The sequence below is a fragment of the Polistes fuscatus genome, unplaced genomic scaffold (genome assembly GCF_010416935.1).
Source record: "Polistes fuscatus isolate 324 unplaced genomic scaffold, CU_Pfus_HIC Scaffold11, whole genome shotgun sequence".
NCBI classification, from domain to species: Eukaryota; Metazoa; Arthropoda; class Insecta; order Hymenoptera; family Vespidae; genus Polistes; species Polistes fuscatus.
The window spans coordinates 3,180,322-3,205,510 of NW_025113009.1; the positions used below are offsets into that span (position 1 = coordinate 3,180,322).

The 25,189-nt window shown below is 38.3% G+C and overlaps 1 long non-coding RNA gene across 1 annotated transcript in view; it reads left to right on the forward strand.

Moving 5' to 3' along the window:
• The first annotated feature begins 262 nt into the window (after nt 1–262).
• The window catches only part of LOC122526435, a 29,103-nt gene continuing 4,176 nt past the window's right edge, over nt 263–25,189 (forward strand). Inside the window, exon 1 of the long non-coding RNA XR_006306052.1 lies at nt 263–504. This is a non-coding gene — a long non-coding RNA (uncharacterized LOC122526435). The remainder of the gene's footprint in view (nt 505–25,189) is intronic.

A 25,189-nucleotide genomic window follows, 5' to 3' on the forward strand; every position in this document is an offset into this window, starting at 1 on the left:
CGATCCTTTTTTTTTCCTCTTTTTGTTTTACACCTACCATTCCCTTTTAGATATGCATGTATGTATACGCTCTGTTTACATCTCGTTACCCGCATATTTGTTTATGATTTCATGCAGTTCTCCTGAAACGTCGCAAATGGGGATAGGTCGTGGGCGAGCTCGTTTTTCTACTCTTTTTCTTTTTTTTTTTTCTCTCCCGCTTTCCTTCTCCCCTTTTAACCACCCTTTCCTACCCAACTTCCTTCCATTTTCTCCAGAATTACGCGCGGAGAAGAACGTGCTCGCGAACATGCCGATGATAATACAAAAAGAGTTAAACGAATTCCCATGATCCCTGTTAAAGTGATACAAATTTTCACGCGAATTCGCGTACGTAAGAGACGTAATTTTATAGTGTCGCTTTCGGTTTGAGCGCGCTATGGACGATTAATGTTGGACCGTAATATCGTAAAAGTTAACCGGCGTTAACTATGTGCGCGCAAACTCGGTGATAGCGGAGATAAGGTGATTATTTTCATGATGATCAACAAGTCGACGAATGAACCGAGAGTGAGGGAGAGAGAGAGAAAGAGAGAAAGAGAGAAGGATAGAGATATTATATAAGAGAGAAAGAGAGAGTGAGAAAGAGAGAGAAGGGAGGGGGGAACAGCTATCGAAGAGAAATTTTCAGGCTTCAACTTTATCCCGTATCTACAGCCAGCCAATCATTCATGTCAAGCTTTCAGTACGTCATGGGAAAATATAGTCACTCCGAAATCATGCGCACGTACATGGAAAGCTTATATCGCGACACGATATATCACTCGATATATCACATTTAGCAGACGTCTAGATTATGCTTCGAAAGATCTGATCTTTTAAATCTCAAACCATGAGCTTATGAGTTGATGGTATCTATGAGACACTATAAAACGTATTAATTATTTATTTGATCATCTTCAAATAAACATACTCCTTTTAAAATGGAGAGAGAATTTTTCTCGATTATGATGCTCGATCTTGTCCAACGTTTCTTTACTTTTTTTCTTCTTTTTTTTTTTTGAAATCATTATTATTATTATTATTATTATTATTATGAGTACGTTATCTTAGCGATCTCGAAGTTTTTAATAGAGAGTATAAAAGGGAAGAGGAAGTCGAAGACGAGGGAGGGAGAAGAAAATTGCTGCGAGGGTAGGAACGACAAAAGGAAAATGGGAAATGGAGTGGGACGGTTGGGTAGTAGGAAGGATTGGCTCGATTTTCCTTAGGCATATTCAATTAGGCGAAATTACCAGGAGTATTAATAATGTCGGCTGATATTTACATTGTTCGTTGCTGCCGTCGCCGACACCCACTCTGCTTTACACCGTTGCACCGTAAATAAAGTAGTACGCCGCGTGAGTTGGAAGAAAATGGGGTGGGTGAAGGAGAAAGAAGAGGAGGAGGAGGAGGAGGAAGAAGAGGAGGGAAACAAATAAAGCTTATTAGGCGGTCGCGTGTTTTGGTGGTAGATACTTTTGCTATACTGCAAACTAGTGTAGATAAGCGAGAAGATGTGCGAGCTTCGGGGTTATAAAATTGAAATGTATCTAAAAAATGTGCAAAGAAAATTAGAAGAAAAATAAAACGAAGAAGAAGAAGAAAAAAGAGATTTCCTAACATTTCGAAAATATTTTCGAATAATTTATAAATTATGTTCTTTAAAACGAAACGGGGGAAAGAAAAGAATATATAAAAATGTTGGAATCCAAGTGAACAGAGGAAGAAAGGTGATTGCTCAATTTGTCTAAGAACATTTCATAAATCTTTTATAACTTCTATTAGGATTCGCGTGAAAGAATGTAAATTTATAATTAGTAAGGGCTAAAAAGGGAAACGCTGTATTCGTAATGTGGAAAGTAAGAATAAGTAGTTATTAAAGCAGGACGGTTTTTCTATGGTTCTCAACGGCAGGTAGTTCCACGGTCGTTCTCTACAGCTTGCCAGTTCGGAGGCGAAAGTTCGTTCAGGAAAGGAAGCGGGGATAGTTGGGAAGTAGATCGAAGTAAAGAGAGGAAGAGGAGGAGGAGAGTGAGAGAGATCCCTCGCCTTGGCGGTTTAATTACATTTTTCGCTGCTCCTTGTATATCAATATCAGTTTAGACTTTGGCGATTAGCAAGAGAGAAGCCGCGTGTACTCGTGGCACGGCTCGAGACCGGCAAGAGTTCGTCGGTGTGGTAAAGAGGTCGAGAATGGTGGGGTAGGTTGATCGTGTAACTCTAATGCCATCTATCACGCCTTCATTCCCCATCCTCGTACCCGTACCAGAATTGGCGGCAGCGAAGAAGAAGAAGAAGAAGAAGAAGAGGAGGAAGAAGAGGAGAAGGTCGCGCTGGAAAGCGAGGAGAAGAAGAAGAAGCCTCTTGAAGATGAATGGTAGGGCTATCGATGACGACGCCGTACCTTGCCAAGAACGTCGAAAAGTTTTTCGACAAAAAGACTCGTGCCCGTCACGTCGAATAACCATTAATGAACTACTACCATTCCTTTCTATCTCGATTTTATTATTACCTATCTTATATCCTCTTCAACGAGTTGGCTAGACGCGTCATTATCTTTACAGTGAGCAAGTGGTTGCTACCTACCTACTCGTATAAAAGGATATCATACAACAGAAGCCGATAGGGAGTTTCGAAAAGTTTTCTGATAACACACCGCTCTAATCGCCGCTCATATTTAGAGGAGACAAGGTATCTGCATGTATGCTTGGCATAATATCCAAGGGAATTTGGCAGCAGTGCCAGAGTGGCCACGTTCTACCTATATTTTCCACAACGAAGGACGTAGAGGATGCGAGTCGTGCCTTTAGAACGGAATAACATGCTGGAAAATACCGTGGATGATGCATGCGCCAACTGCTACTACTCTACGTGTAAGAGAGTGTCTTATGTACGAGTCTTAACTTTTTTGTGATCGTAGCACGTATACGATGTCGAAACTATTCTTTTCGTCGTTTCTTTCATCCTTTTACGCTACCCCCTCTCCCTTATTCTTCCTATCGTATTCGATGTACGAGCATATGTGACTATCTTTCGGATATCGGCTCGCGATTTTATCTTTGTGCGTTAGATTCACACGAGACAATTCGATTTCTTCCTAGGAATTCTTAAGAAAAAGGCGTTAATGATTAACAAACGTATTTACTTAATCGACAATCATGATCCCGATGTTCTTAGCACTGCGTGTACTCTTTGAGCACGGTGTAAATACTAGCACTTCGGTATGGCAAGAATAGGTTGCCAGAAGGCAAGCCACTCTTTGTCGTTACGACAGGAACATTAGAGCTGTTACGAAGGTTGGGATAAGGAGTACTTGGGAGTAGACTCGACGTTATGGGATCCCATAACCGGCACCATGTAGGTGTATAAGGGTATAAGTAACAACGGTCTTTCTCATTCACCTTGTTTCTTTCGCTTTTTATCTCCCCTCCCCCTCCTCTCTTCTCTCTCTTTCTCTTTCTCTCTTTTTCCATACTAACTTTTCGCCTACTCGTTTCTTTCGAATGGCATTATCCTTGGTACTCGGTAAAAATGAAAGTAATAATTACCAAGCTCGCTACTACGCCTCTCGTCTATGCTTTCTGCTCTTATTTCTCTTTCAACCTTATTCTCGACTTTCTTAACGCTCGACCAAAAGTATAGTACAGTACCAGTAGGAAAGTCGACCTCTTTCTTTTTTTTTTCTTTTTTCCTTCTTCTTTTTTTTTACACGAGCTAAGCTTCCCTTTTTCTAAAATTTACCTCTATAGGTATCTCCAAGTAGTTGAAAAATTTTTTACCGAAGAGAGAATGGTTTCTTCTTACGATTTTTAAGGGGGACGACCGTAGGAAGTTTAACAATTCGAGTATTCGCTTTAGTAATTCGAAATCGAAGATGCAGCATTCTGGAGTATTTGTTACGGAATCTTCCAGGATTACGAAGAAACGTCGTGTACGGCTACGATATCTACGAGAAGATCGAGATATGGAAGCGAGAAGAGCGAGTACTATGGATCCTTCTAACGCGATCCTCTCTACTTTGGACGGCTTAGGAATTCGCAGTGGAATGCGACGCGCATCGATCTGTCTGCAGTCGAATTCTAACGGCTCTGAAATACGTCTGGTAGGTGGGAACTAGGGAGAATCGTTCTTCGACCTTACGACTACGTTTTGAAACGTGAGAATGCATGACATAAATGTCTTCTTATACGATATTCCACATATTATTTGATAGACATTCATTTTGCATTACGATAAATATGTTACGCTTGAATTATTTTGATATTTAACAGTAGATACTCGTAGGTAGTATTTTTTAATCGTTTTTAAACTTAATGCAATATATTTTCCTAAACTTTTATTTTTAAATATTACTTCACGAGACAGAGTAAATTACGAAATTTATGTTAATTTATCAGAAATATTTTAATAATCTCATTATTAGCTTATACGATTCCATAGGAGTATTTAGATATGAGAGCGAACTTTTCAAATTTCAACGATATTGAGAATAATGCGACAATAACAATCGAATGCGACAAGAGCGATTCGACACAATTGAATTTTGCGCGAGAATTATCGGAAAAGGTATAATATGTATATGAACAAGCATTTCCTATAATTTATGTATAAATACCATAGGCTTTTCGTCGTTGATCCAACTAATCAAGTTAACACGAGGAAGAAAATACTCTTAGATTTAATTCTTACTAGTCTTTTCAATTTCAACAAATTTTCTAATCGACATAAAAGATGCACGGTGTCGAATAAAAATAAAATTGTTCTCGATCAAGTTCTTTATTCCTTATCTTTTATTTTAAGAATTTTCCGGGAAACAATTTTCTATTCGGTAAAATCAATTTCAACGTTAAATCTGTGCAATTCAAGGACATAAAGAAGACTTCTCGTCTTCTTTGCAATATCTCTGAAAAGGTATAGCAGTGTTATTATATAAAAAAATATATCGATTTTATATAAGAGGAAAAATATTAGTAGCTTGGGTCACGCATAACAGCGAGAGAAAAATATTATAGACTTGATCATATCTTCCATATATGCTCTTTGCGATACCATAACGCTATCTTATTATTTATTAAGAAGCGATGCTAATGCTCTTTTGACTTTGTGAATAAGTAATTACCATTAAGGTAGAACGTGCAGGTAATACGTTCGTGAAACGCGTTGAAGTAACTTCACTTCTTGTTGTATACGGTGGTTGTAAGACCGTTGTAAAAATATTGTCTTCCGTCCTCTTTATTTTTATCTTCTTTCTGCTTTAGTTTCCCTTTTTTTCTTTTCTCTCCCTCTCTCTCTCTCTTTCTCTCTTTTTTCTCTTTTGCCCGGGCCCACTTTTTTCTTCCTTTTTACATTTTAGTAAAGTGCTTCATTAATCGGTAAAGAACGTCTTCTTATCCCTCGGCATATGACAGGGTACAATGTTTTACCATTTATAGCAGGGATGGCCAACTTAAAATTCTATTTAAGATCGACTTTTTGTCCTAAAAATGTGTCATGATTTACCTACTAAAATCTTGCCATTTAACACATTCAAACATGTGTCATGTGAACAAATAGGTTACTATGGTAGAGACGGTGTTAAACCAACAAGATATTTTATTAATATTTATTAATTAAACAGTAACCAGAGAAAAAATAAAGTTATAAATTATATATTTTCTAATAATATAATTATTGGGAAGTCTGTTTTCGTGAGTCTCCAATCAAGCGTTCATAATTTGGTGTTTATCCAGATAAAGATAAATATAATTCTTCATTTTCAGAGCGAGAATCAATAAATAGATAATGTTATTTAATCTTCATGAACTTTAAATATGAAAAATCCAATTTACATATTAAAGATGTAGATCCGAAACAAGATTAGATATATTCATTACGTTTGATGATATCGAGATACTTCACTCAACCGATGCATTTCCAAAAACCTTTTTCAAGTTCTTTAGCTTGTAAGATTAAATCAGTTTGTGAATTGATAATTTCATTTTCTAACGGGATTTTTCCAATATTAAATGTATCAGAAATGAAATTTACCAAAAATTGTTTCGCGATTGAATTGTTGATAACTTTTGATCTGAGGAATATCAAAACTGGATTAAATTGGATATTTTTCAACGGTTTAATGTTAAGAATGATTGCTCCATAAAGTGAAACGAGAAGGTGTTTAGATAAATAGAGGAAATTCATTAGATGGAGATAAAAGCTTCGTAAGAGGGATTCGACGTTTGAACGACGATGATAAAGAATATCGTCCGAAGTTGGTATGAAAGTTGGTAAAGCCTTGATAATTCGTTTCTTTTTTTTCGCAAGGAAGCTAACATTTGTCTGTATTTTTGAAGACAGTTAAGTATAATCGACGTTCCAACGTGGAATATTACGAAGAAGGAGAAGAAAGCGAGGAAGTAATGGCACGGAGAAGGTGGTGGGAAAAAGAAGGGATGGGGGAGGTGGAGGGAGAGGAGGAAGAGAAAAGTGATTTTCGTCATAACGCTCTGGATAGCTTTTCCTAACGGCTCGCAATTCTGAATGCAGTATGGCAGGTATAGAAGTTCTTACCAAAATTCCCGCGAGAGAAGCAAGATAGTCGAGTCTAAGACGTTAGGAGTTAAGCAAATAGATCAATATCCTCTTAAGATTACTTTGGGAAGCTCCAAAGCTGTTAATCTTTTCAACCGTGAATGGCATTTTTTCTTATTTCACAGCCGGGCAATATTATTAAGTTTCGATTTTTCCTGTTAAATTAGTTTTTCGTTAAGTAGATACTTTTTTAGTAATTCCCATAATCGTCGAATCTACTGCGCTAGCGATATCTTTAAGTAAAACGTATTAAGGGCGTTCCTTACGATTTCCTATAATCCAGAATTTCGTCGAGATGCGTTGAGTAATAGATCCATCTTCAAAAGTAAAGTCGGAAGAGAGAGGAGGTGCCCGTAATCGCGGAGAAAAGGAGAGAAATTTTCTTCCCTTTTCTTCGATCCGCATGCTAATCAAACTCCTTCTTGCTCTCGGTTCGTCCCTCGATCATTCTGTAAGCGGCGATGCAACTGGATCTAGCAAACTGCTTCCTCTGCCACTGTCAGCTTTAATCGGAACAAATTACGTTCTGTACGTGAACCTCGAACGAACGAAGAAATTTGATGGCCATGGATGGGACATTAAATATCCCGGAGTTATTTTCAAGAAAATTCTTTCGACTTCGATTAATGTTCTCCGAGAGAACATTTCATTTTTATCCGAATCATTTTTTATCATTTTGATAACAATTTATTTCGTTTCTCTAAATACGTTATAAATTCGATATTGTAAACTGCGTGTTAAAACAATGGTCGGGAGAAATGTATTTAATTTCGATTGAAAACGGATTTATTTTATTTACAATCAATATTTAGGAATTCTCCGTTAAAGGATAAAAACTCGATCGAATATAATATTATACGATAGAACGATCCTTTGTATAATTGACATATTCTCGATTTCATCGTCATAATTATATTATCCCGTAATCTCCGGACAGGATTAATTTCTTTCTTTATCGACAAAGAGAAAGAGGAAACGCGAAGGATCGGACGGATTTGTTGGTTTGAGACACAAAATCCATAGATTGTTTTTCATAAGGGATGATCGATCAGTTTAATCATTGTAAGATAAAGAAGGATAATCTAGTTAGACTTTATGTTAAAAGCAGATAGTACTTTCTATTAAAAGATATGAGACCAATAGCTTTTCTTTCAGGAGCTTATCTTCTTCTCTATTGGTAACTAACGAAGCAAAAGGTCGTTTACCGAATTAGTATCTGGATCATCGGTAACTAACATATATGACGAACGATTTGAGAAGCTGATTTTAGATCGATGCTTTTAGCTTTCGCTTTTAACTTGTCTCTATCATTTGCCATTTATCGTACGTTAATGCAAAAAGAGATTTATATCGTTTTATCGTTTCCCGTCGAATTTATATTTTATTTTTCGTCCGATGTCATGTTACGTATCGTAGTAAAATAAGAATAGTTCTAAAAGAAAAAAAAAAAGGAAAAAGAAAGAATAATTATGTAGTCGAAATAAAAGTAGAAACAGTTTAGACGTGATCTAATAAAAACGGTGAGTACTCCAGACTTGAACAGACTTAGGGCTTATAGAAATGGTATTTTGGTCAAAATTTTCAAATAAAACGAACGGTTATTTTATTTCCATATAGATAGGTATATAGGGCATAAAGGATTTTAGTGTGATCGTTGACATGATAAAAGCTAGCTAAATTCGATAGAATAGGTGAGAAGTTCAAACGTTTCCCATGTCGCGGTTACCTTCCATGCCTAAACACATTAATTCGATGGCGGTTGTCGATTACGAATTCATACCGATGTCGCATTCGACGATAATTATTGTATTATTGGAATGCTTAATTGTTGTTTGCACCTATACGGTACTATCCGAGTGTAGGACGTAGACCGCACCTCACTGTTCAATGTAATTTCCAATGTCGATTTCGTATGTTAAGCGTATGCTTCACGGATATCTGGACGTGTTTTCGTGTACTTATCGTATAAAACGCTTGATGTAACGGGGATCGTTACTTCCATATCGTTACGAAGATAATTCTCTATCTCTCTTTCTCTACTCTGTCCGTTTCCTTGTATATAAAAGGTAAGAAAAGAGTATGAAATATTGGTGGAAATTATTCCGATTATTACAATGAATTACTTTTCGAAAGATTTGCTTTGTTTTAAAAGGTAGTAAAAGATAATTAAAAGTTAATTAAGAATATTTGTTGTTTTCCATTAAGAACGATATATCCGCTTATTATGGTTACTTTCATAAGCGATGAAAAAATTCATTTCTCTAACTACCCCGTAAATTTAGTAAGTAGAATGAGACCACCGTGCTCGGGGTGTTGCAACTCCGTAATTTACTTTCTTTATTTTTCGACGTTACCTTTGCTACAACGCGTTATTGCCGGTGCAAGCGTTAATCTAGGCACACAGTATTTTTGGGGGGACCACAATGGACGAGTTTGCCCTCGGTATCGCGGCGAGAGCGCACATTTATAAGGAAAATGAAGTTTCGTAATTAATGGCATAGTAGCCTCGCGCAACTGCTAATAATATGTGGTATTACGTTGTTATCAATTCATGCGGCAGTTGAAAGGTCGAGAACAATGCTCTCCGGCGAGCATGCTCGGGTCATTGCGACCGGTAGAGCCAGTAAGTGCGTCGACTATACGCATTGTGAAGGCTTTTATGGAGTCATAACGCATTCTCAGAGCTAGGATTGGCATCGACGCTCGATACCCGCCTTTAAAAATGCTTTAGCTTTTCATTAACCGATTAATTGCATTGGTGTATATACGATAATGACCGTGTGAATAATGAGGGACCGGTAACAAAGCGATTCGTTCGAGAACGCATTTGGCCATTGACGTTGTCGCTGGTGGCGCCCGCTGCAAATTGTTGCCCGTGTAAATGCTGAATTAATGGAGGTAGGCCGTATCATTATCGCGAATCGTGCCACGTTCGATAATTCTCCCTCTCTCTCTCTATATATATATATATATATTTACATGGATATAGATTTTAAATCAATTTTAATCGACTTGAATTCGGCACATTTGTATATTATGGAACATCTTGCTTTAGCGAATGGAAAATAAGGAGAAAACCGACGTCGACAGGTAAGAACTTGATTGCTCGCCGCCGCGACGCTCGTTACACGGTACAACTAACAGCTCGTTCTGGAAATGCCTACTCGCACGCTCGAGAAGTTATTCGCATGAGAGGCGAGGGCTGGTCTACGAGGGGTTGCACCGAACCTCACCGCACCCCACTGCACCGCGTCCCCTAGCACAACGTGTTTCGTTCGCGGAGACACGCGTTGGGAGAGTGGAGAAGGGTTACGGGTAAAGGACCAGGGTGAATTAAAAGAGGGCTGAAAAATTACCAGCAGAGGCGACCCGCGTGTTTCTCCCGCTGCTGCTCCAACAAACGAGGATAAGGGGGGAAGGGGAGAGGGGGAAAGGGGGTAGAAGTGTGGAAGGGTTTGGGGTGGCAAGGGCTGACTCGAACTTCTCCGCCGTTCTCTCGCCACATTTTTTTCCCGTTTAAAGCAATTTTTCCGCTTGTTCTTTCCTCTCTTACCTTTTTCTTTCTCTCCCTTTCTTTCTCTCTCTCTCTCTCTTTCTCTCTCTCTTTCTCCTTTTTTTCTTTCTTTTTCTCTCTCTCCTCTTTCCTTCCTTCTCTTTCCCTCTCGTTACATTTCCAACGAGACGAGACCTCGTTTTCGTTCTCGTCCTTGTCGTCGACAACGTTGCTGCCTTCTAGCCAAGATCCAGCAATAATCGTTTAAGATCTCATTTTTCTTTTCTCCTTTTCCCTCGTTTTTTTGCTACTCAAAAAAAGAAGAAAGCCCCCTGCGGACTAAAGAGGTCGATAATTGGTTGTTCGTGAACGTCTTTTTGAAGATTTCCATTTGAATCGATTCGGTTCCGTTAAATATCCCTCTTTTTATTTTTATATCTCGGCCTAGAATTTTGTTTGAGATTTTCTCTCTTATCTTTCCCTCTTAATTTTTTTTTTTCTATGCTTCATACGTCGGCAATACTCGGAAATACCGATCGTCAGGTTTCTCGCGTATCAGCTTTAAACCTAAACGTTTCTTCAAATCCCCCTATTTGTTACCACCGAGATCCATCGTCTATCATCGGAGGCCGGCGTTTTATCTTCAGGGTCTTTGCTATTCGGTATACGAGTCGCGGTAAGTGCAAGTGGATCGACAGCATGAGAATAATACGAACTCGCGTACGAGCTTTTTATTCTCACCCCTATTTTCCCTCTCTCTCTCTCTTTCGTTTTTTCTTTTTTTTTTCGAAGAGTTCGTTATCAGTGATTCGCGAGAATCATACGCGGATATTGGTAATGCTATGCCCTATAAAAGATAAAGGGTTCGGCGAATCAATTCTCTATCTAACGAGAGCTCATTCCGTGAAGAGGAAAGAAATAAAAGAAGAAAAAGTAGAAAAAAAGCGAAACGGAAGAAGAGGCGCGTGACTCGCATCGATGGTGCTGCTGGTGATGGTGATGGTGATAGTGGTGGTGGTGGTGGTGGTGGTGGTGCTAGTAGAAAGTATGTAGTAGGTCGTTAGCGTTAATGAATAAGTAAGGTTAATTTGCGAATGGGCTTCGCACCACGCGTTGCTCCGGAACTGAACGTGTAACGATAGAAACGTCGCAAGAGGGTAAAGCCCGAAGCGTGGAAGCGAGCGAGCGGAGGAACTTGTACTCGAGGGCATCCATTTCATTATCGAAGCTCGAACGGTGGGTCCCTTCTATCCACGAACGTCCGTCTCCCTCTTTCGACGGCTCTCGAGATTTCTTGTAGCAAAGTTCCGGCCGACCCTTTTCCTGAAAAGCAAGAGACGTCGCGAAGCCCTCCGCTTGTCTCACTTCTCTTCTCTTTAAGCCTCTAGCGTAAGCTCAGACGTACGATAGACGGAGGAGGATGAGGATGAGAGATGATAAAGAGGAAGAGGAAGAGGAAGAAGAAGGTGGCTCGAAGAATGGCAGGGTGAAACGAGCGCGCCTATCTTTTATCGAAAAACTCGTCGCAATCTCTTAGTCGACAGCCGCACTTTGTGACATTACGCTTCTTCATAGTAAGAGAGGAGGAGGAGGAGGAGGAGGAGGGAGTTTTGAAATGAAAGAAATCGTTCTTTTTCTCTTTCTCATCGTACTCGATTAGCTTTTAAAGGAGCGTTGGTGGGAGCATCGAACGGTCAAGAGCAATCGTCGCTTGGATATTGCCAAGACGAGTCGCGTTACTGTCCATTGGCAGTAGACTCGTAGAGGAGGAGGAACCTTACGTTAAAGCCGAGTTGTTGTAATCCACGGCATGCTTCCAGATAGACGAAGGGCCTGGCTGGCCGCACGTGCGAATCTCTCGACCGCTTCCGTTACGCGTCAGCGAGCTCTCCCTTACCGCAATATGCGCTCTCGCGCCTCTCGCATAAATCACTTCTCGCAATATCCATCCTGTTCCTTCTTGTCCCTCGCCTCTCCTCTCCTTTTCCTCGTCCTCCACCTTCTCGCCTCACCTCACGTTCCTCGGGTCACCGCCGAAATCCGCTTCCATACTTCGATCGACCTGGCTTGCTCGACGTTTCGCGTTCTAGCCTGCCATCATCGTTTTTTAAAGAAATGATTTTACTTTCAACACTGAGAAGAGGAGGTGGTTTGGTGGCTTTTCACGTAAAAGGTCGACGTCGTCGAAGAGATTTCTCATCTTTTCTAGTCGTCGATAGTATTTTTCACTCATATTTGCAAGCGATCGTTAAACCACGAGGTAACACGTTTCTATAAACAATCGGCTTTCTCTAAATGGATGCACGTGTTCGTATACAAAAGCCGGTATTCAGAGAAGTAGGTATCGTTTATATCCGCTCGTTGTAGGTTGCTTCGTTAACGCTCTGGCAGCTTCTCGAATTTCGTGGTTACCACAGGATACGTGTAATCTTGCGACGATGGTGAATCAAGCCCTGTGGCTCCGTCGGTGAAGTAGAAAGGTGGATGGGGCGGGCCCGGAGGTGGGGATAGCGACGAAAGCAGAAAGCGAGCACGAGAATAGAGCGAGCTGGAGATGGGAATGGAGTTGGAGGAGTACTACGCCACTGATGAGACTGAAGGTGGAACAGACTCAACCGGGAACGAGGTACTTCAAAGCGTCATTTACAGGGGAGATTGATTTAATTGAAAGGATAGTTCGAAACGTGAATCGGATACGCATCGCTTCTATCTTCCTACTACTAGTTACGCGCTCTTCTCTATGTTGCTATGTAAGCTCTCGAGGTACTCTGACACACCAATTCATTCGTGAAAAATATCTATGTGTTTTCTCGTCTGTGTATGTGTGCGTTTCCTCTTTTATGGATTATTGTAGTTGAAAGAGTATGCTTTCGATGATGAATTCGAGCCACGATCAATCAATCTCGTAATTAGTTAAAAGAAGTTCAAAAGATCTCTTTATGAGTACCTATGTTTGAGATCAATGTACACGTTCGATAGATCGATAGATCGATAGATCGATACGCAATGACATGTTGCCCCAACGCTCATACAATTACATTGACATTCACATAATGCTTTTTCGTTTACACGCGGCATCCGCTTAGAATCGTTGCAATTTGCATGCCGCGTTGTCACGGATCTTCGTAAAACACATCAGAAGTACTCGTAACGCGTTACCCATGCGACACCGTTCTCTGGCGAATGCTAATGGTATCGCTCGTAAATATTTCTCTTGGAATGCTTCTTTACGTCTCTTCTTTACTCCCGTTACTGTGCGTACAGAATCGTAATTTAGCTAGACTTTCTTAGTTCCGGATATAACTCGTCTATGCGTAACACTAACTTTGATCAATTTTATAATCCCATAAAACAGAATTAATTATCGTCATTTCGAACAAGAACAGTTAACTTTTCTAATGTCTTTGTTCGAGATAATTGGATAAATTCTAGTTACATAACTAAATTATTTTAGATGGATTATCATAATACATTTCGAGAAAATGAATAAATCGATGTAATTAATAGTTGTGGTTACATGGCTTAGGTTGTTTCCTTCTTTCGATCTTCTTGTTGAATTTTCGTTCGCGTAGACTAGACGCGAAACTCCTTTGGCACGTTTCGATTTCAATTGGCAAATTACGAGCTGATTGGCAATCGTAGACCAGCGACTGATTGCCGATAAACAATCGCTCGTTGATTGCAGTCTACGCGTTGTCCGTCCTCGTAAATACGGAACGTATTAACAAGAGAGCCTGGGATCGTATAGTAATCATATCAATTATGATCCATTTATCGATTGTTCATGTCATCCAGTCGATGATTAGACCACCCCCCTGTAAATATAATACTCGATGCCTGATCGTGTGTTTCTTTCGCAAACTCTTTCCTATCAATATCCGTTTCCCTCGATAATGAATTTTTCTTCGCCTTAATATTTATTCTCGTAGAACAATTGCAAAGAAACAAAGTGTATCTATTTTTATTTCGTTTATTATTTCCATTTGAACTTCGTTAAAGATATAATATAGAATTGTTGGAAAGTTCGTAAAAAAGATATTTAATTAGAAAATTAACTATTACTATCTCTTATCGCGATCCACGAGATTATTATTTATAATTTGAAAATAAATAAAAATAAAGGCGTTAGCGATTTTCTTCTCTAATATTTTCCTCGGTTGTTAGTAAAAATAATTATATTACTCGAGGAAATAACTATCTCAGTTAATTAGACATCAATCAAATAGTTGGTAATGACGATCGATCGTTGAAGTAGGTAGAATCTTGGTTGCATTCCATGGCAGAGAAAGATGAATATCGAGATTCGTAGGACGTCACGCTATGACGCTCATCGATCCGCGTCAAAATTACGAAGTACCCATCCATCGCATCGTCGACTTTACCCCGTATTGATACTGGCACCAACGGCAAACTAAATTTCTGTCCATTTAATCGAGACTACGATCGACCAACTACTTATGACAGTGTATCGTTGTTCCTCTCCGCTTTAGCCAATTATGGTGTCGCGCATTGTTTCGGCGTATAATCGATCCTAGTAAGCTCGAAATGAAAATGATATTGTTATCAAACGTACAATCCCTTGACGTAATAACGAACGAAAACGAACGATTCGAATTTCGTTTCCGTGATTACTCCGAGCCGTTCTCATTTTCGCTATTGGAATAACGGATAATATTTTTGAGTTTTAATCAAGTTCGTTATGATTCAATAAACAAAAAGCTACGTGCTGTTTGTCTTTCGTTTGTCGTTGAATAATCGTGCAGAAAAGTGAGAAAACTAAATTGCGGTGGAGCGAGGGAACATAAGTGAGAGAGACTGGGGATCGTAATTAGACTCCCTAATTAATTTGCGACGGCGGATACCGTAGGAAGGAAAAAGGGAGAAGGGATAGTAGGAATGTAAGGAATAGAGAAAGCTCTAGATCGAGAACAAGAACTATAGGGAGAATGAGCCGGCCCTACGGAAAGTTTATTACAAGAGTGTAATGGAGATTCGACAATGCTTACTTCATTTTGAACGGAACAATTTCTCTTATCCTTCTCTCTCTCTCTCTCTTATCTCTTTTCGTTATTTTACATTCCTTCGTGTATATTTTTCCTCAAATTTCTTCTTTTTTTAAATTTCATATCAATGAATAGCTTATTAATAAATCGTAGCCACGACTTTTTATATATGACAGTTTGAAGCGAGCAAAAAGTAACATTTGTCGATATTTTTTTTGTTAGGTAAGAATAGTGGAAAGTATTTGTAAGGCAATGGATAAAATATTGAAAATGTCAGACCGAACTTTTATCGACTAAAATCTATTTTCGTAAAAGAGCAATTTTTTGCGATTCATTGAAAGCGTAATAAGTGTCAAAAATTAATTGATAAGCAATTTCAAAATTGATGTAGATTTATATGTTGAAAAAAAAATTAAACGAATCTTTATTATTACGTTATCTTCCAAATTAAATCGAATATACATTTTTCATTCGAACGATTCATACTTATTATAACTTTTCTAATAAACGTTTGATCGAGTTTTTTAATTAATTTGATTCACATTTTAGAAATATCAACGTTAGACCATAAATATGATGTTCCCTAAAGTGTTTATTTTTGTTTTGCAAGTGTATTGAGATAAAATAGCAATATGAGGAAAATTAGTGGGATTATTCGATAATTTAACAAGATCATCGAGATAGCTATTTTCTACGAAGGATAAATATAATCAAGTGATACTATAACGCGTATTTTTTTTAATAAATAAAAATAGAAAAAGAGAAAAGAAAAAGAAAAAGAAAAGAAAAGAAAAGAGATGAAAAAACTTAGTTGATCTTTCATAGTCGAAATAATATCGTGCGACACGGTAAATCGTGGGAGGTACTATATCCGAGATTAGAAATTTAAAAAGAAAGCTGAAAGAAGGTGATTTTAGAAGGGACGCGAGATTCCTCGAAGGCGCACCTGTGCAATCTCGCGAGGAGCTTGTCGAGCCCAGCATAAGATTACGACATTACGTATTCATGCGGTAAGGTGCAACTCGGTATTCGCAGCTGCAGGTACGAACTCTGACCCAAGTTTATACCGGTTAAACTAGCACAGGCGTATCACCTGAAGCACCGTACACATTTCGCTTCAACGACCGACACGACAAATCAAAAGTAAATACCTGTCATTGCAGTGTCTTTCAAAAATATTACCAACTCGACATGAGGCATTTCATTTCGTTTAGGTCACACCCTGAGAACATACATATTTGCAGCAACGTTATGTCATACGTGTACATTTAGGCGACAGGTCCATACTTTTTTCTAACTATAATAATTATTTATCATATTTTGGGAACGCACAGACCGTGGTCGGTGGTGCATCCGTAGAAATTGTCGTTAGTAAGTTTTAAAAAATTTCGACCGACTCTGTGTAGAAAATAAAAAATAAAAAATAAAAAATAAAAAATAAAAAAACGTAAATCTACTACATCTTTTTAAATTAATTAATTTTTGTCTCATCAAATTTTCATTTAACGAGAATGTAAAGCAATCGTTAGGCAGGCATTGTTGTTAATATCACTGACTCGCTAGTGTAATGCAATTTCTTAATTAATCGGGCAAATTGAAAATCACGGGTAAAATTCCGTAAGTAGGGAGACAACGAATACTCTTTAACCATTAATTAAACTGACGTACATGGCGGTTTGTCAGAAGAACGTCTACTAAATGCAGTGTTTATATAATTGCAAACGAAACTGTGCTCTGCTATCTCACCGGCGCTTGCTCTTCTAGTTTCTCTTTCTTCCCTTTCTATCTTTATCTCCCCTACGTTTTCTCTTTCTCTTCTCTTCTTTTTCTCTCTTCTATCTCGGTTCAGCTTTTTGTATATCTGTCGCGTGCAGTCAGGGTTTATGCATATATTTTAAGTTAGTGACATTGTATACGCATACACGGGCGTGTATGCGTGCACGCAATTTCATGCTAGCGCGTATTTAAAGGCGCTTTATTTCGATCCATTTCGTTTCACTTCGTATCCCACATCGAGCAAACTTTTGTTTTCCGCTGGTTGATTTCAATCACGTTTTTTAAGCTACACAAATTTCATATCTTCTCTTCTTCTTTTTCTTTTTTTTTCTTTTTTTTCTTTTTTTTTTTTCCCTATGCATTCGAAATATCGAACTTTACGTTTTAAGCTACGATTAAAGTTTCCGTGTTAGTTGACAATAATAATAGCGTGCGGAAGAATGTGAAAATCATTTTTTTTTTTTTTCATTACTTTCAAACGTACCTGTAACGATCTTCTCGACAACGTTTTCCTTCTTTGCTCGAATATTCAGCAACGATAACTTACGAGATATTCGTTTAATTAGTTATCTTTTTCTCCCTTTTTTTTCCTCGTCGTTTTCTTTATACATGAAATACCAAAGAGTAAGGTTGAATAAATATGAAGATACAATAACTATGATTCGAGATGTATATTAGCTTGAGTTGAAAGTTCATTGAAATAGATGGACAAGCAATGCCGATTGAAGATAACGTTTCATCAGGAAAACGATCGACAGCACTGCGTTGATACCATCTAGGAAGAGTCAGATGCACTTCGGCTTCTTGTTTTCCGCCCGTTGATTTCAATATCATCAGATTCCCCTTTAGATTCTATTCTTCAACATGCTCCGGCGAATCATCTCGGAAACTTTGTCCTTCTCCTTCTCCCCTATCGGACTTTGACCGTCCAATTGCACAATCTTTAACTTAGCTAACGTCGGTTGAATGATCAAGAACAATGCTTGGCACGTATTTCTACCGGTGATTTGAAAATCACTGATGAAAAACGATAAAAAAGATTTAAAGTCATAATAAATTCCTCTTTTCCGCGAATTTAGTTGAGAGGAAATTATTCGTTTGCCAGGTTGACGAGATGAACGATAGTATGGGAAATAGGAGGAGGAGGGATAAAAAGGAGGAATAAAAAGTATTCTTTGTAGAATCCGAAGAAATCAGTCACGTCCTCTTGATAAGGTTTGTCAATTAAACTCGTTAAACTACGATAGATAGGGTGATGTTTAAAATAGACCAAAAATGTTGTAATTTTGTTTAGCAGTTTTTTCTTAGCGTCAATCTTCAACATCGTGTTCTATCGTGTACCGTAAAAAGAACACTCTAGTGTCTTTCTCTTTCTCTCTCGGTCTATCTTCACAAGATTTATGGAGTAAAAGAGAGGAAAGCGCAAGCTTTGTCTCTTTTTCTCAAGAAGGGACGAGTAGAAAAGGTAAACGTAGAGAAGAGACTCGTTGAAAAGGGCCACGATTAGATGTTTTATCGCGTACAATAGCGAAGTACCGTGTCTTTGTCCTTTGAGTGGTGTCGTCGTCGTCGTTGTCGTCGCCGTTGTAGTTTGTCGTAGAGCGAGAACGCAAACGGTAGAGAAAGATCGTGTATACCACCGTTGGCGGCTGCTTGACTCTGTTTCTCATCGGTTGGGTCTAGTCATCGGATTGGTTGGTGGTCGGAAGACCGAGGATTCCCAGCAGGTTCTCCAACTAACCTATCGGTTTCTGGCCGGCTGCCCCGCTTAATGGGAATTGAGAACTTTCGACTTGGCTTCCGAGCGCGATAATTCATCCCTCTTCCTAGTAACAGCCGTATGCTATCCACTATCCTACTGTTACCTTCCTTAGGCTCTTATACTCGTATAGCTCGAGGTATCGTAGCGAGAAGAGAGCTTAATATTGCTCAAAAGGACAATCTGCGAGCAAGGGTGCGAAACCGAGAATACTGGCCAATCGCAACTTCTCTCCTTAATATCCCCCCGTTTTGCCCCCAACTTGACGCCTCCTTTTTCCAATTCCCCCGTTATGAATCCGCCAACTTTTTGCCCCTTTTCCTTTCCCTTTTATTTCTTTATCTTGGCCCTTTTTTTCTTTCCTTAACTATTTTATTTTTACTTGCTGCTGGCGGTTTCTTTTTTTCTTTCTTTCATTCTTTCTTTCTTTCTTTCTTTCTTTTTATTTTTTTTACAAAAATCACCGACGAAAATATCCGATATTAATCCAAAGTAACGTAGAACTAACTTTAATAATCGAGGGATAAAATGGTGTAGGAGAATGAGAGAGAGAGAGAGAGAGAGAGAAAAGGGAAGGAAGAAATTTTTTTTTACCCGGAAAGAGGTTTATTAAGAGGACGCAGGGCGAGATTATTGCGAGTTAGTTGGTTGGTTAGACCGTCTCAAAGTTGTTGGTTCTATGCTATAGAGCGAATAACGTAGCGTAGTGCTGGTGGGTAAAGGTGGCCAGGGGAGGGCTAGGGGAGGGTGTGGAGCGACTTTACTCGTTAACCAAGCCCTGAGGCTCTTTCCTTCGTGGCTCCTAGAGATTCTGTGCTTCGCTTTCATCTCCTACTCCTGTTCTTCCTCTATTCCTTCTCTCTTCGTTCTTTCTTCTTCTTCTCTCTCTCTCTCTCTCTCTTTCCCTCTCCCTCTTCCTCACCCTCCTTTTCTCCTTGCTCCAACATTTCTGTTATTTGTGCAAAGCTCGTTGCATCCCGTGTTCGGTTCATAGTCAAAACGTCCTTTATCGTTTCTACTACCTGATGTCATCGCTCTTCATGTTGATCAAAACAGGCCCTTAGGGGGTTGACCGAGTGAGGCGGAGGACAGACGGAGAAACCGAAAGAAGAACGCTCAGTTAATTCGACGAAGTCATTCGTATTCCCTGTCTCGAAATCACCTACGGCTGCTAATGCATCATCGCCGCAGAGGATGAACCTAATCATTCGAGAGAATAAATTTATTTGTTAGAGTTGTCAAGCCGTGCGACGAAACGATACTCAATTCGAATCGCGAGACTGCTTTCCGAATGATTAAGAGTTTCTCACACAGATTGCTTCGCACATTTACGCACAGCGTATTTTTTTGTTACGTTGGCTCGGAATACGGACACGTATCTTTTATACCCCTTTTTTTTTTCATTTTTTTTTTCTTGACAATGATATCAAAGAAATCCACGCGGGTGTTCGTTTCGCAAGATATTTATCCGTAACCTCGGTCGTCGAGACTTTGTTTCGTTTCGTTTCGTTTCGTTTACGTATACATGTAATATTTCATTTTCAAAATATGCTTTGTATTTATTATACTTCCCCACTCTAATCTATTCACGAGTGCATGCATTGATATCTATATCATATTTATTAAAACAGAAGCTCCTTTTATCTCGCGAACAAAATGCGAAAACAACATTTTTACATTTTAAAAATTACTCTCGAGATTAGTCGCGTTCGCTTTGTTTGTCGAAATTGTATTATTTTATTTGTAATACGATGTTAGTTTTTTTTTTTTTTTTTTTTTTTTTTTTTAAGGAACGTTTGACGGATTTAATCGAAATAATATTCCCTTTGGGAATTTATTAATATGTTTTACATAAGAATATATATATATATATATTTTGTTTTAATTAATATCTCCACAAAGAAAATTTTATAAAAGTAATCCATTATGTAATTAATAATACAATTTATAATACAATAAATGCACGAACTTTTGGCTCACCCTAATATATTTTTTTTTTTATTGTAATATAAAATAACACACATTCAACCAACAAGATTAGGTATTAATGATTCATAATATATATTTATATATTTGTCTTTACATATTTGTCCGTATATCCATACATTTATCAGAGGTCTTTTGTAACTTTTAGAAGATAGGGTTGTCACCAATGCATACGTTAAACATGGCAAAGAATAACGAGGAGAAAACATTTGGCTCGTGTTTGTCTCAGGAGAAATCACGACGAGTACTAGACTCGTTGTTATTATTGTTGTCGGTTTGCCAATAATCTGTGCGATGATTCGTTCATACGATCCAACGGAGAGGAAAGGAAGTATCCGATCGATGAAATAAGAATAGCCGAACGAACACATCAACCCTCGCGAATTTTTGACAGAATCGCCATTATTCTCTATGCGTATATCGATTCTCGTATCTTGATTTCAGTTTTTTCTTTTTATTTTTAAACAAAATCCATTATTTCGAACAATAGTAAAACTCACTATCGTAAACGAATGGTAATAAAAAAATGTATAAAAAAAAAAAAGAAAAAAAGAAAATAATAAAGAACAAAGAAATGGAAAAAAAACCCCCCAAAAAAAACAATAAAAATATAGGCTTTTGTTTTATCAGCTTTTGTAATAGTTTACAAAATAGAATAATTGATTTCAACATTGTGAAATGGATTTATAAATACGACGTATGCACGTGGGGGTGGTGGGGGGTTATAGATAGATATACATGAATGTATGCACGTAATCAAAATAAAAAGATTAAACAGTTCCACATAGTAATATCGAATATTTATAACGTTGTTTTATTACCTTATTACGTTTTATTACGTTATTTATTGATTACGTTAGTAGAGTGAGCATAGGATAAGCTTCGAAAAGTTAACAATAGGAAAGGGATAAAAGTCGATAGGTTTGCTCGTAATTGGTCGTGCGAGTATTTTCAAGTTCCGTTCGTCTCGAGTAAAACGACGTTATATTCCCGTCGTCTCGAAGCAACGAACACGCACACACCTCTGGCAAATTTTACATTTGCCAACGGTGTGTATTGACGAAAGGTAGAAAGAGAGGGGGAGAGAGTAAGAGAGAGAGAGAGAGAGAGAGAGAGTGAGTTTATTCATAGGTATACGAATACACGTTGAATTTCTACAAGATCGACGAAGGAAATGTTTCCAACGAGAAACACTGACACGTGGATAATATAGGCACGCGGTAATTGCGGATGATTCGCGGCGACGGGTGCCATCCGCTTTCTCCCTTTCTCTCTAATTATACGTTTCTCATCACCCTTTCCTTGCCGCTTTCTATTCTTGCCACCCTATCCATGACTCCAACTTCGAGCACTTCTAAGTACGCACGCTCGTGTACAGGTTGGTACAACATTGAGACATCACCGTGCAAAGGGAACGATACGAGAGCTCTTTCTCTTTGAGAGAGAGGGGGGTTAGAGGGGGTTGGAAGAGGAAGGCAGAGGGATTAAGTTTTGGGGTGTAAAGCACGCGCGAGATACAAGACACGAACCGGTATATCTCCTTCAAACCCTTTTCGTTGGTCTCTATGGGTATTAACGTCAACGTTACACATTGAAAAGTTTTCATTTGTAATATCAATTAATGATGTTTTTTTCACGTGGTTTTCTTCTTTTTTTTTTTTTTTTTTTCATACGCTCTTTCCACACGCCCTCCATTCATTTTGTCATTTATTCCTTATTCGTGTCAGTCAAATTATTTTTTAACATTTACTTGACATTTATCTTTTACAAATTTTACGTTAACATGTGGGATCTTTAGTTAACAACGCAAACCTATGCGATATCATTTAAAATGCTTTTTGTATATGCGCGTGAATATGTTGATGGGTATCATGTATTTCTTGTTATCCTTTACTCATCCATTTCCCATTAACTATGTGGTATTATTCAACGAACAAAACGGAATGATTTTAACAAACTAAAAGCATAAAAATGAAGTAGTTCATCGACGTGGTATAGCGTTTGTTATATGCATTTCATATGATAAATAATAAAATAGTTCGTGTCTTTTCCGAAATAACAGTTATTTGGGAAAATGATGATCCTTGGAAAATTTTTCTGTTTTTTTTTTTTTCTTTCTTTTTCAAAATTTTGTAATTACATTTCGTTTTGTTTAATATGAAACATAATGCAATTAGTAAACCATAAGTAAAATGCACCGTGAACGTGCCAAACATTTTCATTTTACGAACAGATGTGGCAACGGCGGACTAATGGATTTGCTTTTACACGGAATTGAATTATAACGCAGTGGCAGATTGCGGCTTTACCGCGAAACTAGATTTAATAAAGCAGCCAACGTAATAATATGGTATCGTAATAATGTGTGCAGTACATTATGATAGTAGACATGTATACAACGCGAATACGTGTGTATCGTTCGAGGCATGGACACCAAATCGAACTAATACTGCGATGCGCCTATTCCAAACAATTTCTCACGATTATTCGAACGTTTTAGTAACCGCATGAAAATAGATATCGATACAAAATAATTCTATCTATTTAGACGTGAATCAATAATCGACATAATACGTATTCAAGTATAAGTGTAAAATTCTTGCAGCTATTTTGACTAACAACTTGTCAAAATTTCGATATAAGGTAGAATATCGTATTATTTATTATAGTATAATAATTTATTGTATTTTGTTATTTATTGGTAATTTCATTAAGATCTAGAAACTCCTCGCGCTGATATTAAAATAAATTCGCTATCGTGTATTATATCACGGAACTATGTAAATACGTCAAAGGAGTTGCGCTATCCAACAGCGTGTCTATATTAATTTCAGATTTTTCCACGAAGAATTTCCTAACGTGTATTGGTATTTTAATATCGCCGTGTCTTTCCGTTTGATTAATTCGTTATTATATAGAATCCGAAGGCTATTAAAATGCAAGGATAGATCTTCGAATATCTCGTATTCATAACGGCCAGGCTTGGTTATTAATATCAAACAAAAATGATCGATCTCGACCAATTTCGAGCTACGATGTCTTTTATTTTCACTTGCAGGTAGATATTTAGTCGACCACGAATGAAGAATAGTTGCATCAAATCCTTCAATGGTATTTAGTATAAGTCCCTTTTATCTCTCTCTCTCTCTCTCTCTCTCGATTAAATACAACAGTTGGAATTTTTTGTGAAAACTTTGACAAATCTCGGAAGTCTCTGATCAAAGATTTCGATAAAAAAATGGACAAAGATAAAAAGAGAAAGGGAGATGCCGACTAAAGAAAAATCAAAAAAGGATAGTATAATGTAAGATGAGAGAGGTTTGATCTGATGGCAGATCGGGTGGTGGAATTGCAGAAGAAAGAGGGGTAGAAGAGGGTAGAAAGGAACACGTAATTCCAAAGGGCTTAGCGCGTCCCAATTTTCGGGCCAGTAAATTCCAATAACGTCAGTTGCCTTCGGACTCTTCGTAAGTCACGTTCGGCGCACCACGAGTCGATTTATAACCGTGGAATTCGAGTTATCGATATCTATCGGAGTTGCGGTTCCTACAAACGCTTTCCCCTTCTGTGTGATAACGTTTGCTCATGAGCGGGTTCGCTGCTCGTCGTAAGGAATTTTAAGAGAACGGTAATGCGAGTCAGATGTCATTATAAGAAAGAAAAATTTGAAATTCCGTAGGTTATAGAAAATAAAAGGGATACGTTTTGATGGATGGTTCGATGAAAAAGGAAATGGGAGAAGTGGGGAAGAAAGAGAGGGAGAGAGAGAGAGAGAGATAGTAGAAATCATGACAAGGACGTTCTTGGCAAGGGAAGATCGGTGTTTGCGGTGAAAAGTTATATCGGTTGGCGACTGGTATGTACGAAATGGTCTGCAACCAAGAACCGAGGAGTCGGAGACACATCGTAATGAGAGCGGCAGGATTAAGCGAAGATGCTAACAAAGACTAGAGAGCGAACAACGCTGAAGCCAATAACTTGTCGCCGTGCTTTGAAGTGTTGCCCGAATGCTGTGGCTTCGTGACTAAATAGTAATATCGGGAATAGCTTGCTGTTGTGTTTCGTTCTATCTCTCTCTCTCTGTCTTTCTTTCACTTCTCATATCTCTTTCTCTTCCTCTCTCTTTCGTGTGCAGCAACAAATGAGTGCAATGGATGCGAGAGGTAATCGGACTAACGACTTCTGACAATATCAACGGGCCGACACGTAAGCCCATTCTTAAAAATTGAGGGGTTCGGAATAGAACAAAGAAAGACAAATACGAGACGAGGATTCGTCGTCGATCAAAGGGATCGCACCTATACCCCTTCTATTATATATATATATTATACTTTTTCTCTCGTTCTCTTAGAGAAAACTTTTAAAGGAATCTTTCATCCGGGCATTTTCATTCTTTCAAATCGGTCTTTCAATTCACGTAATGCGCGTTACTGATATGTGCAAGGATTGGAATAATAGTTAGTGTATGTCTAGTAATACGATGGAAGCGTGACTATACGGGCAAGTCAGACGCAAACGTGTCTGCAAACAGGCTTGTGTGTGGATGTACAACAGGATGCTGTCGGAAAGGGCGGCAACGGA